Source organism: Scyliorhinus canicula, chromosome 23, assembly GCF_902713615.1.
Source record: "Scyliorhinus canicula chromosome 23, sScyCan1.1, whole genome shotgun sequence".
Lineage (NCBI taxonomy): Eukaryota > Metazoa > Chordata > Chondrichthyes > Carcharhiniformes > Scyliorhinidae > Scyliorhinus > Scyliorhinus canicula.
Genome location: NC_052168.1, coordinates 25,809,698 through 25,821,885, shown reverse-complemented (window position 1 = coordinate 25,821,885; position 12,188 = coordinate 25,809,698). Strand labels below are relative to the sequence as shown.

At 51.3% G+C, this 12,188-nt stretch overlaps 1 non-coding gene across 1 annotated transcript; it reads right to left on the bottom strand.

The window, feature by feature from the left end:
• Positions 1–11,334: 11,334 nt before the first annotated feature.
• Positions 11,335–11,407, bottom strand: trnar-ccu. The gene has a single exon. It is a non-coding gene; the product is annotated as a tRNA-Arg (tRNA).
• Between the last annotated feature and the right edge of the window lie 781 nt (positions 11,408–12,188).

The window sequence follows — 12,188 nt, the reverse complement described above, 5'->3', positions numbered from 1 at the left end:
CGTGGTTGGTGGAGGAGATTCTCCGAGTGGATAGGAGGAATGCAGAGGCCCCGGAGGGGGGGCTGTTGAAGGAAAGGTAGAAACTCCAGATGGAGTTTGGACTGATGCACACGGGTAAGGCTGTGGGGCAGTTGAGGAGGGCTAGGGGGGTGCGGGGGGAGGGGGGGGGGGCGGTCTATGAATACGGGTAAAAGGCGTGTAGGATATTGGCACATCAATTGAGGAAGCAGGAGGCGGTGAGGAAGGTCGGAAAGGTGAAGGATAGGAAGGGGAATATGGTCTTGGTCCCAGTGGAGGTGAATAGGGGGTTCGGGGACTTTAATAAGAGATTGTACGAATCGGAGCCCCCGGCCGAGGTGGAGGGAATAAGACCATAAGACATAGGAGCGGGAGTAAGGCCATTCGGCCCATCGAGTCCACTCCACCATTCAATCATGGTTGATTTCAACTCCATTTACCCGCTCTCTCCCCATAGCCCTTAATTCCTCGAGAAATCAAGAATTTATCAATTTCTGTCTTAAAGACACTCAACGTCCCGGCCTCCACCGCCCTCTGTGGCAATGAATTCCACAGACCTACCACTCTCTGGCTGAAGAAATTTCTCCTCATCTCTGTTCTAAAGTGACTCCCTTTTATTCTAAGGCTGTGCCCCCGCGTCCTAGTCTCCCCTGCTAATGGAAACAACTTCCCTACGTCCATCCTATCCAAGCCATTCATTATCTTGTAAGTTTCTATTAGATCTCCCCTCAACCTCCTAAACTCCAATGAATATAATCCCACGATCCTCAGACGTTCATCGTATGTTAGGCCTACCATTCCTGGGATCATCTGTGTGGATCTCCGCTGGACCCGCTCCAGTGCCAGTACGTCCTTCCTGAGGTGTGGGGCCCAAAATTGCTCACAGTATTCTAAATGGGGCCTAACTAGTGCTTTATAAAGCCTCAGAAGTACATCCCTGCTTTTATTTTCCAAGCCTCTTGAGATAAATGACAACATTACATTTGCTTTCTTAATTACGGACTCAACCATGACGTTTCTTGGATGGACTGGAGTTCCTGAAGGTGGATGAGGATCTGGTGGAGGGACTGGGAGCCCCCAGTGGGCTGGTGGCAGTGATGGATGGATGCAGGCGGGGAAGTCCCTGGGTACAGACGGGTCCCCGGTGGAATTTTATAAAAGGTTTTCAGGGGACCTGGGGCCGCTGCTGGTAAGAGCATTCAATGAGGCGGAGGAGAAGGGGGTGCTCACCCCCGACGTTATCGTAGACCTCGATATCCTTCATTTTAAAGAGTGAAAAGGATCCGGAAAGGTGTGGGTCCTACCGCCCAATTTCATTGTTAAATGTAGATGCTAAGTTGCTGGCCAGGGGCGGGGGGCCTGGAAGGGGCAGGGGATCATGCGGGGGCGGGAGGGCACAGGGTCTCGCTGTACACAGACAATCTGTTGCTCGATATATCTAATTCTTTGGACGTTATTGGGGGGGATTGTGGGCATTTTGGAAGAATTTGCACAGTTCTCGAGGCACAAATTGAATATGGGAAGAGTGAGTTCTTCCCGATCCCAAGCGAGGGGGCAGGAGAGGAGGTTGGACAAGATGCCGGCTGGTGGGGGGGGGGGGGGGGGGGAGCTTTCAATATTTGGACGGCTGCACAAGCTGAATCTGGCTCAGTTGGTGGAGCAAATGAAGGGGGATTTTAGGAGGTGGGATTCGCTCCCACTGTTGCTGGTGGGATGGGTGCAATCGGTGAAGATAACGGTTCTCCCGAAGTTCTTATTTGTGTTCCAGAATCTCCATTCCAAAAGCTTTTTTTAAGAGGGTTCGTGCACTGATATTGGGGTTTGATTGGGTGGGTGAAGCCCCTGTGGGTTAAGAAGGTGCTGCTGGAGTGGGGTCAAGGGGGATTGGCTTTTCCAAACTTCTTCTTTTTAATATAAATTTAGATTACCCAATTATTTTTTTTCCAATTAAGGGGCAATTTAGCGTGGCCAATCCACCTACCCTGCACATCTTTGGGTTGTGGGGGTGAAACCCACACAGACAAGGGGAGAATGTGCAAACTCCACACGGACAGTGACCCAGAGCCGGGATCGAACCTGGGACCTCGGCACCGCACTCCCAGTGCTAACCACTGTGCCACATGTTGCCCTTGCTCTTCCAAACTTGCTGAATTAATATTGGGCGGCGAACCTAGCCACAGTTAGAAAGTGGGCTGTGGGGGATGGGCCGGTGTGGGAGCGGATGGAGGTAGCCTCTTGTAAGGACTCGGGTTTGGGGGCATTCTTGCCGGCCCAGTACTCCACCGGCCCGGTAGTGGTGGCGGCCCTCAGGGTGTGGGGACAGTGGCGGCAACACCCGAGGCTGGAGGGGGTGTCAGTGTGGGCATCGATCTGGGCAAATCATAGGTTTGTTCCAGTGGGGGGACGGGGGAGGCGGGGGGTGGATTGAGCGGTTTGGAGATCTCTTGTCGAGCTTGGAGGGGTTGGAGGAGGAATTTGAGTTGCCCGCCCAGAATAGGTTCCGGTATTTACAGGTGAGTGATTTTGCCAGGAAGCAGGTATCCACCTTTCCCCCACCTGCCGCCGCAGGGGCTACAGGGCAAGGCGGTGTCAAAAACAGGGATCGGTGAGGGCAGAATGTCAGAAATCCATGAGGAGTTAATGGATTGGGGGGGGAGGGGGGGGGGGGGTGGTGAAGAGTAAGTGGAAGGAGGAGCTGGGGAGGGGGTTGGAGGCTGGTTTGTTGGAGGAGGCTTTGAGGTGGGCGGACGCACCCTCCTCGTGTGCTAGGCAAAGCCTTATTCAGTTTAAGGTGGTCCACAGTCCATATGACTGTGGCCAGGATGAGCAGGTTGTTTGAGTGGGTGGAGGATTGGTGTGGGCGGTGCACGGGTGGGTCCGCGAACTATGGCTACACGTTTTGGTCCTGTCCGAAACTTGAGGGATTCTGGCGGGGGTTTGCCGACGTTGTGTCTTGAGGTTGAAGGTCCCGAGTCCAGAAGTGGCAAACTCTGGCGTGTCAGATGACCCGGGAGGCCAGGGGGCGAGAAAGAGGCTGACGTCTTGGCCTTTCTCCCTGATAGCCCGGAGACGGGTCCTCTTGGAATGGCGGGATTCGGGGCCGCCGAAACCAGGGAGTTGGGTGGGTGACCTGGCAGAGTTCCTCAGGCTGGAGAAGATAAAGTTCGCCTTGAGAGGGTCTGTGGAGGGATTTGCCCAGAGGTAGCAGCCGTTCATCAACTTCTTCAAATATAGTTGTGGTGAATGTATAAATACTGTTAATTCACCAGTATACTGTACTACGTTATACTCTGTTATCAACCCTGTGGGCTCCATCTATGGGCCACTGTGTGGCTTCACCCACAGGGGGAGATGTTGGAGCATGTACGGGCTCCGCCCCTTATAGGAAGTATAAGACCAGCTGACCAGCGGGACCGCCTTCAGTAATGTACCAGTCGCAGGCAGGCAAAGTTGTAAGCGGATTAAAACCACTGTTTACTTTGACACGTGTCTTTGAGTGAATTGATGGTCGCATCAATAGTTAAGATGTCAGCAGTGATTATCACAGAATTTACAGTGCAGAAGGAGGCCATTCGGCCCATCGAGTCTGCACCGGCCCTTGGAAAGAGTGCCCTACCCAAGGTCAACACCTCTACCCTATCCCCATAACCCAGTCACCCCACCCAACACTAAGGGCAATTTTGGACACTAAAGGCAATTTATCATGGCCAATCCACCTAACCTGCACATCTTTGGACTGTGGGAGGAAACCGGAGCACCCGGAGGAAACCCACACAGACACGGGGAGGATGTGCAGACTCCGCACAGACAGTGACCCAGCGAGGAATTGAACCTGGGACCCTGGAGCTGTGAAGCAATTGTGCTATCCACAATGCTACCATGGCTGATGAAAAAAAAATGCTGGAAATACTCAGTAGGTTAGGCAGCTTCCGTTGAGGGGAACAAAGTTCATGTTACAGATGGAAGACTCTGTTTATCTCCCTAGCTGCTGCCGGATCTGCCGAGTATCTCTCTAGCTGCTGCCGAATCTGCTGTTTATCTCCCTAGCTGCTGCTGGATCTGCTGTTTATCTCTCTAGCTGCTGCCGGATCTGCCGAGTATCTCCCTAGCTGCTGCTGGATCTGCCGAGTATCTCCCTAGCTGCTGCCGGATCTGCTGTTTATCTCCCTAGCTGCTGCTGGATCTGCTGTTTATCTCTCCAGCTGCTGCCGGATCTGCTGTTTATCTCTCTAGCTGCTGCTGGATCTGCTGAGTATCTCCCTAGCTGCTGCCGGATCTGCCGAGTATCTCCCTAGCTGCTGCCGGATCTGCTGTTTATCTCTCTAGCTGCTGCTGGATCTGCTGTGTATCTCTCTAGCTGCTGCTGGATCTGCTGTTTATCTCCCTAGCTGCTGCTGGATCTGCTGTTTATCTCTCTAGCTGCTGCTGGATCTGCTGTTTATCTCTCTAGCTGCTGCCGGATCTGCCGAGTATCTCCCTAGCTGCTGCCGGATCTGCCGAGTATCTCTCTAGCTGCTGCCGGATGTGCCGAGTATCTCTCTAGCTGCTGCCGGATCTGCTGTTTATCTCTCTAGCTGCTGCCGGATCTGCTGTGTATCTCCCTAGCTGCTGCTGGATCTGCTGTGTATCTCTCTAGCTGCTGCCGGATCTGCTGTTTATCTCTCTAGCTGCTGCCGGATCTGCTGTGTATCTCTCTAGCTGCTGCCGGATCTGCTGTTTATCTCTCTAGCTGCTGCCGGATCTGCTGTGTATCTCTCTAGCTGCTGCCGGATCTGCTGTTTATCTCCCTAGCTGCTGCTGGATCTGCTGTTTATCTCCCTAGCTGCTGCTGGATCTGCTGTTTATCTCCCCAGCTGCTGCCAGATCTGCTGTTTATCTCTCTAGCTGCTGCCGGATCTGCCGAGTATCTCCCTAGCTGCTGCTGGATCTGCTGTTTATCTCTCTAGCTGCTGCCGGATCTGCCGAGTATCTCCCTAGCTGCTGCCGGATCTGCCGAGTATCTCTCTAGCTGCTGCCGGATCTGCTGTTTATCTCTCTAGCTGCTGCCGGATCTGCTGTTTATCTCCCTAGCTGCTGCTGGATCTGCCGAGTATCTCCCTAGCTGCTGCTGGATCTGCTGTGTATCTCCCTAGCTGCTGCCGGATCTGCTGTTTATCTCCCTAGCTGCTGCCGGATCTGCCGAGTATCTCCCTAGCTGCTGCCGGATCTGCCGAGTATCTCTCTAGCTGCTGCTGGATCTGCTGTTTATCTCCCTAGCTGCTGCCGGATCTGCTGTTTATCTCTCTAGCTGCTGCCGGATCTGCTGTGTATCTCTCTAGCTGCTGCTGGATCTGCTGTTTATCTCCCTAGCTGCTGCTGGATCTGCTGTTTATCTCTCTAGCTGCTGCTGGATCTGCTGTGTATCTCTCTAGCTGCTGCCGGATCTGCTGTTTATCTCCCTAGCTGCTGCCGGATCTGCCGAGTATCTCCCTAGCTGCTGCTGGATCTGCTGTTTATCTCTCTAGCTGCTGCTGGATCTGCTGTTTATCTCTCTAGCTGCTGCTGGATCTGCTGTTTATCTCCCTAGCTGCTGCTGGATCTGCTGTTTATCTCCCTAGCTGCTGCCGGATCTGCTGTGTATCTCTCTAGCTGCTGCTGGATCTGCTGTTTATCTCTCTAGCTGCTGCCGGATCTGCTGTTTATCTCTCTAGCTGCTGCCGGATCTGCTGTTTATCTCCCTAGCTGCTGCCGGATCTGCCGAGTATCTCCCTAGCTGCTGCCAGATCTGCTGTTTATCTCCCTAGCTGCTGCTGGATCTGCCGAGTATCTCCCTAGCTGCTGCCGGATCTGCTGAGTATCTCTCTAGCTGCTGCCGGATCTGCCGAGTATCTCCCTAGCTGCTGCCGGATCTGCTGAGTATCTCCCTAGCTGCTGCTGGATCTGCTGAGTATCTCCCTAGCTGCTGCCGGATCTGCCGAGTATCTCTCTAGCTGCTGCTGGATCTGCCGAGTATCTCCCTAGCTGCTGCCGGATCTGCTGAGTATCTCCCTAGCTGCTGCTGGATCTGCCGAGTATCTCTCTAGCTGCTGCCGGATCTGCCGAGTATCTCCCTAGCTGCTGCCGGATCTGCCGAGTATCTCTCTAGCTGCTGCCGGATCTGCCGAGTATCTCTCTAGCTGCTGCTGGATCTGCTGTTTATCTCTCTAGCTGCTGCTGGATCTGCTGTGTATCTCTCTAGCTGCTGCCGGATCTGCTGTTTATCTCCCTAGCTGCTGCTGGATCTGCCGTGTATCTCTCTAGCTGCTGCTGGATCTGCTGTGTATCTCTCTAGCTGCTGCCGGATCTGCTGTTTATCTCCCTAGCTGCTGCCGGATCTGCTGTTTATCTCCCTAGCTGCTGCTGGATCTGCTGTGTATCTCCCTAGCTGCTGCTGGATCTGCTGTTTATCTCTCTAGCTGCTGCTGGATCTGCTGTTTATCTCTCTAGCTGCTGCTGGATCTGCTGTTTATCTCTCTAGCTGCTGCCGGATCTGCTGTTTATCTCCCTAGCTGCTGCTGGATCTGCCGAGTATCTCCCTAGCTGCTGCTGGATCTGCTGTTTATCTCCCTAGCTGCTGCCAGATCTGCTGTTTATCTCTCTAGCTGCTGCCGGATCTGCCGAGTATCTCCCTAGCTGCTGCCGGATCTGCTGAGTATCTCCCTAGCTGCTGCTGGATCTGCTGTTTATCTCCCTAGCTGCTGCTGGATCTGCTGTGTATCTCTCTAGCTGCTGCCGGATCTGCTGTTTATCTCCCTAGCTGCTGCTGGATCTGCTGTGTATCTCTCTAGCTGCTGCTGGATCTGCTGTTTATCTCCCTAGCTGCTGCCGGATCTGCTGTTTATCTCCCTAGCTGCTGCCGGATCTGCTGAGTATCTCCCTAGCTGCTGCTGGATCTGCTGTGTATCTCTCTAGCTGCTGCTGGATCTGCTGTGTATCTCTCTAGCTGCTGCCAGATCTGCTGTGTATCTCTCTAGCTGCTGCTGGATCTGCTGAGTATCCCAACACCTTTTGTTGTAATTTCAGATTTCCAGCGGCTGTGGGATTTGGCTTTTGTATCAGTGTCTGTAGAAGGAATATGGACAGATAATAACATCAAGAACGGCTTTTGTTCATTAGCCCTCGGCATTTGGCTGCAGTTAATTTATTTGGGCGGCACAGTGGTTGGCACTGCTGCCTCGCAGCGCCAGGGACCCGGGTCCAGTTCCGGCCTCGGGTGTCTGCGTGAAGCTTGCACGCTCTCCTCGTGTCTGCGTGGGTTTCGCCCCCCACAACACAAAGATGTGCAGGTTCGGTGGGGTCACGGGGATAGGACGGGGGAGTGGGCCTAGATAGGGTGCTCTATCAGAGGGCGGGTGCAGACTCGATGGGCCGAATGGCCTCTTTCTCCGCTGTCGGCATTCTATGATTTGATTAACAGTTCAGTTGAGGTGAATTGGTCTGCGGACTAATGCTTTTTATTGATCAGGAAACAGCCAATTGAATGAGGTAACCCTGCAGAACATGAATCCTCACCTGTGGAGCCTCGTACCAGCCTCCCCGGACAGGCGCCGGAATGTGGCGACTAGGGGCTTTTCACAGTAACTTCATTGAAGCCTACTCGGGACAATAAGCGATTTTCGTTTCATATGGACGAGTGGGTATTCGGAGAGTCTGTTCGAGGTCTGATCAACCATGACAGTCTTCGATCTCCAGCCAATGGAATGTATTGTTATCAGTGTATGTTTAATTGTCAATAGCAGTTTCTATTGTTTGTCTCATTCCTGTAACAGTCAATAAAACGTTTTAATTGCTATTTTTTAGCTGAGTCATTCATGAATTTACAATTCCCGCCTTATTTCTTAAATCTCAGGTATTGCTGTTGCTTTTCTCTCCATTTTGGTCAAGGACAGGACTGATTCCAGTGAATGAATGGTACTCATTAATGTCTGCCTTCCTTCATTTGTTTAGTGGTAGGTTTTGGAGGAGATTCTAAATGGGAGGAAAAGGGGAATTTCTCAGCGTATCACTAACCTAGCTGAAAACAGGGCAGCCGTGCTTTACACATTCAGTCAGAGGACCCCGTAACAGCCAATATGTATTACCTCCTTCATACAATCATAGAATTTACAGTGCAGAAGGAGGCCATTCGGCCCATCGAGTCTGCACCAGCTCTTTGAAAGAGCACCCTATCCAAGGCCACACCTCCACCCTATCCCCATAACCCCACCCAACACTAAGGGCAATTTTGGACACTAAGGGGCAATTTATCATGGCCAATCCACCTAACCTGCACATCTTTAGACTGTGGGAGGAAACCGGAGCACCCGGAGGAAACCCACGCACACACGGGGAGAACGCGCAGACTCCGCACAGACAGAGACCCAAGCCGGGAATTGAACCTGGGACCCTGGAGCTGTGAAGCCATTGTGCTAACCACTGTGCTACCGTGCTGCCCTTAAATACAACTGAGTGGTTTGCTGGGCCATACCTGAAGGTAGCTAAGAGTCAACCACATAATAATAATGTTTATTAGTGTCACAAGTAGGTTTACATTAACACTGCGATGAGGTTACTGTGAAAAGCCCCTAGTCGCCACATTCAGGCGCCTGTTCAGGTACACAGAGGGAGAATTCAGAATGTCCAATTTATCTAACAAGCACGTCTTTCGGGACTTGTGGGAGGAAACTGGACACCGGGAAAATGTGCAGACTCCACACAGACAGTGACCCAAGCCGGGAATCGAACCCGGGTCCCTGGCGCTGTGAGGCAGCAGTGCTAACCACTGTGCTAACGTGCTGCTCTTGTTGCTGTGGGCCTGATGTCCCATATGGGCCAGATACGGTAAGCATGGCAGATTTCTTTCACCATCGGATGGGTCAACCCAGTAATTTCCAGATTTATTTGAATGGGGAGGGGGGTGGGGGGGATATTAATCACTGCTGTATTTTATTACATTTCTCCCTCAGCAGTAATAAACCTGCAGATTGAGCAAATAATTGACAGCTTCGATTCCCACACAGACCAAAGTGAGATAGGCTCAATCGAAGGGCTGAATGGCTCAAACCAGTTGACTCCATCTCTCCTCATGCCAATCCTGCCATCCCAGGGATTAGTCTGGTGAACCTTCGCTGCACTCCCTCTGTGGCAAATGGGTCCTTTCTTAGGTAAGGAGACCAAAACTGCCCACAATACTCCAGGTGTGGTCTCACCAAGGCACTGTACGGCCGCAGGAAGACATCCTTGCTCTGGTACGAACCGGTCTGTAATTCCCTTTTCCCCCCCTCCTTCCTGTTTTAAATAGCGGAGTTACATTTGCCACCCTCCAAACTGTCCGGACTCTCCAGGTCTCTGTCTCGCCATTCCTGCCCTCTTGCCCTTCCCTGAGTTCCATCGCTCTGTTGTTGGCGACCGTGCCTGGGCCCTATGTTCTGGGATTCCATTCCTAAACCCCCTCCAGCTCTCTACCCCTGTCTCCACAAGATCTCAACGCTGCTTAAACCTTGCCCCTTGACCCTCGGTTTTGATCACCTCTCCTGATATCTTCCAGATGAGGCTGGGTGTAACATTGTGTTGGAGCGCGCTCCTGTGAAGGGCCTTGGGACATCAAAGGGGCTAGATAAAGGCAGGTTGCTGTTGTAGATAGATCCAGGGTGTTATTGGCAACAACAGATTAGACAGGTGAAAATAGTTTCCACTCATGATGAGCACTTTGAAAGTTGAGAAACATGCAGTGTTTCAGGTTTGTCAATTGCTCTTAAATGGTCCCAGATTGGAAACAGCAAAGGGGTTGATGTTAAGTTCAGGGTGGGGAGGGAGTTGTCATGATATGCAGACACACACATAATGACAAACAAAGAACATAGAACAAAGAAAGGTACAGCACAGAAACAGGCCCTTCGGCCCTCCAAGCCCGTGCTGACCATGCTGCCCGTCTAAACTAAAATCTTCTACACTTCCGGGGTCTGTATCCCTCTATTCCCATCCTATTCATGTATTTGTCAAGATGCCCCTTAAATGTCACTATCGTCCCTGCTTCCACCACCTCCTCCGGCAGCGAGTTCCAGGCACCCACTACCCTCTGTGTAAAAAACCTGCCTCGTACATCTACTCTAAACCTTGCCCCTCACACCTTAAACCTATGCCCCCTAGTAATTGACCCCTCTACCCTGGGGAAAAGCCTCTGACTATCCACTCTGTCTATGCCCCTCAGAATTTTGTAGACCTCTATCAGGTCGCCCCTCAACCTCTGTCGTTCCAGTGACTACAGAGAAGCAGCTAACGGACACAGAGAACAGGACATGACCAATAAGCAGGCAGGACACTCAGGGGTGGGATCTGACTGTAAAATACACAAGGCACCCACACTCCGCCTCTGTCCACTGATGAACATCCAGAGCAGGGTTGGGCAAACGTTTCCGTGCAAGGGCCACATTCAGAAATTCACAATTTTAAAGGGCCGCATAGTATATTAAGTAAAATAATTAATATTTAAAATAGCCAAAATAAAAGGTTTTTAAAGAAAAAAAAGCAATAAATTTTTATTAATTAATATTTTAAAGTAGAAACTTCACATGAAACACATGTTGTGCCGAGCAATGATCACCCTACTCAAGTCAACGTATCCGCCCTATACCAGTAACCCAACAGCCCCCCCCCCCTCATTAACCTTATTTAAAAAAAAAAAAAATTTTAATTTAAAAAATTTAATGACTTGATCTTGGTGGGCTGCATAAAGACATTTGGCGGACCGCATGCGGCCCGCGGGCCGTAGTTTGCCCACCCCTGATCTAGAGAGTCAGTCAAGGGTGTTGTTACAATCTCACACCTCCACCACGTGCCTAAGAGCTAGTCTGGTTCAGTCAGACAGAGTAACCACACTTAAATTAGCAGAGAGTTGAACTCACAGAGAACTGTGCTAACTGTGCTACTCGTTCACTAAATCTGATTGGACTAACTTCAAGGTCTGGAGTATCTTTCTGATCTAAGGTGCATCCTGTTGCAGTCAGTGTTAGACCAGTGTACGTAACACGACAGGAGTGGAGTAAACTCCACCACACACTGACCCAAGGCCAGAACTGAACCCAGGTCTCTGGTGCTGTGAGGCCACAGTGCGATCCACTGTGCCATCCATCCGACTCTCTGCCTCTTCCCTTTGCAAAGTTTATCTTCCAGCGTTTATCCAATTGTTCTTCGGGAATCTGCTTTTCCTTCAATCCTGGGGATTGTTAAAGAGAGCAGATCGGAGCTGAAGTGAATTTGAATTGAGATTGAATTGAGGGGTTACAATGAGCCAGCGAGAGAATGTTTAAAAATGTGCCCCACCCCAGATGGGACTTGAACCCACAATCCCTGGCTTAGGAGGCCAGTGCCTTATCCATTAGGCCACAAGGGCTACATGCTAACAATGGAAATTTGGACGTATTGATTGATTGATTGTCACACGTACCGAAGTACAGTGATAAGCATTTTTCTGTGGCCAAGGGAACGTACACAGTGCGTACACAGTAGACAAAAAGAATAATCAACACAGTACATCGGCAAACAGTGATTGGTTACAGTGCGGAACAAGGGGCCAAACAAAGCAGATACATGAGCAAGAGCAGCATAGGGCATCGTGAATAGTGGGAACAGATCAGTCCGAGGGAGAGTCGTTGAGGAGTCTAGTAGCTGTGGGGAAGAAGCTGTTCCTACGTCTGGATGTGCGGGTCTTCAGACTAACCTGCACGTCTTGGATAGTGGGAGGAAACCCACGCAGATACGGTGGGGGAAAGTACAAACTCCACACAGACATTCACACAAGGGCAGAATTGAATCCGGCATCCTGGAGCTGTGAGGCAGCAGTGCTAACTACTGTGCCGCCCCCAAAATATTAATGACCCCAGATGGGAATTAAACTCACAATGGCTGCTTTATGAGGCCAGTGCCTTATCCATTAGGCCACTGGGGCTACATGTTAGAAGTAAAGGCTCCAAATTCCCAGATGGCCATAGAGTAATTTTTCCTTTGCCCCAAAGTATCCAAAAGGTTAGGTGGAGTTACGGGGATAAGGTGGAGGCGGGAGCTGAAGTCAGGTGCTCTTTCCAAGGGCCAATGCAGACCCAATGGGCCGAATGGCCTCCTTCTGCTCTGTAGATTCTATGCCGGCCTCTCTCTGCATCACTCCAACTCTCCAG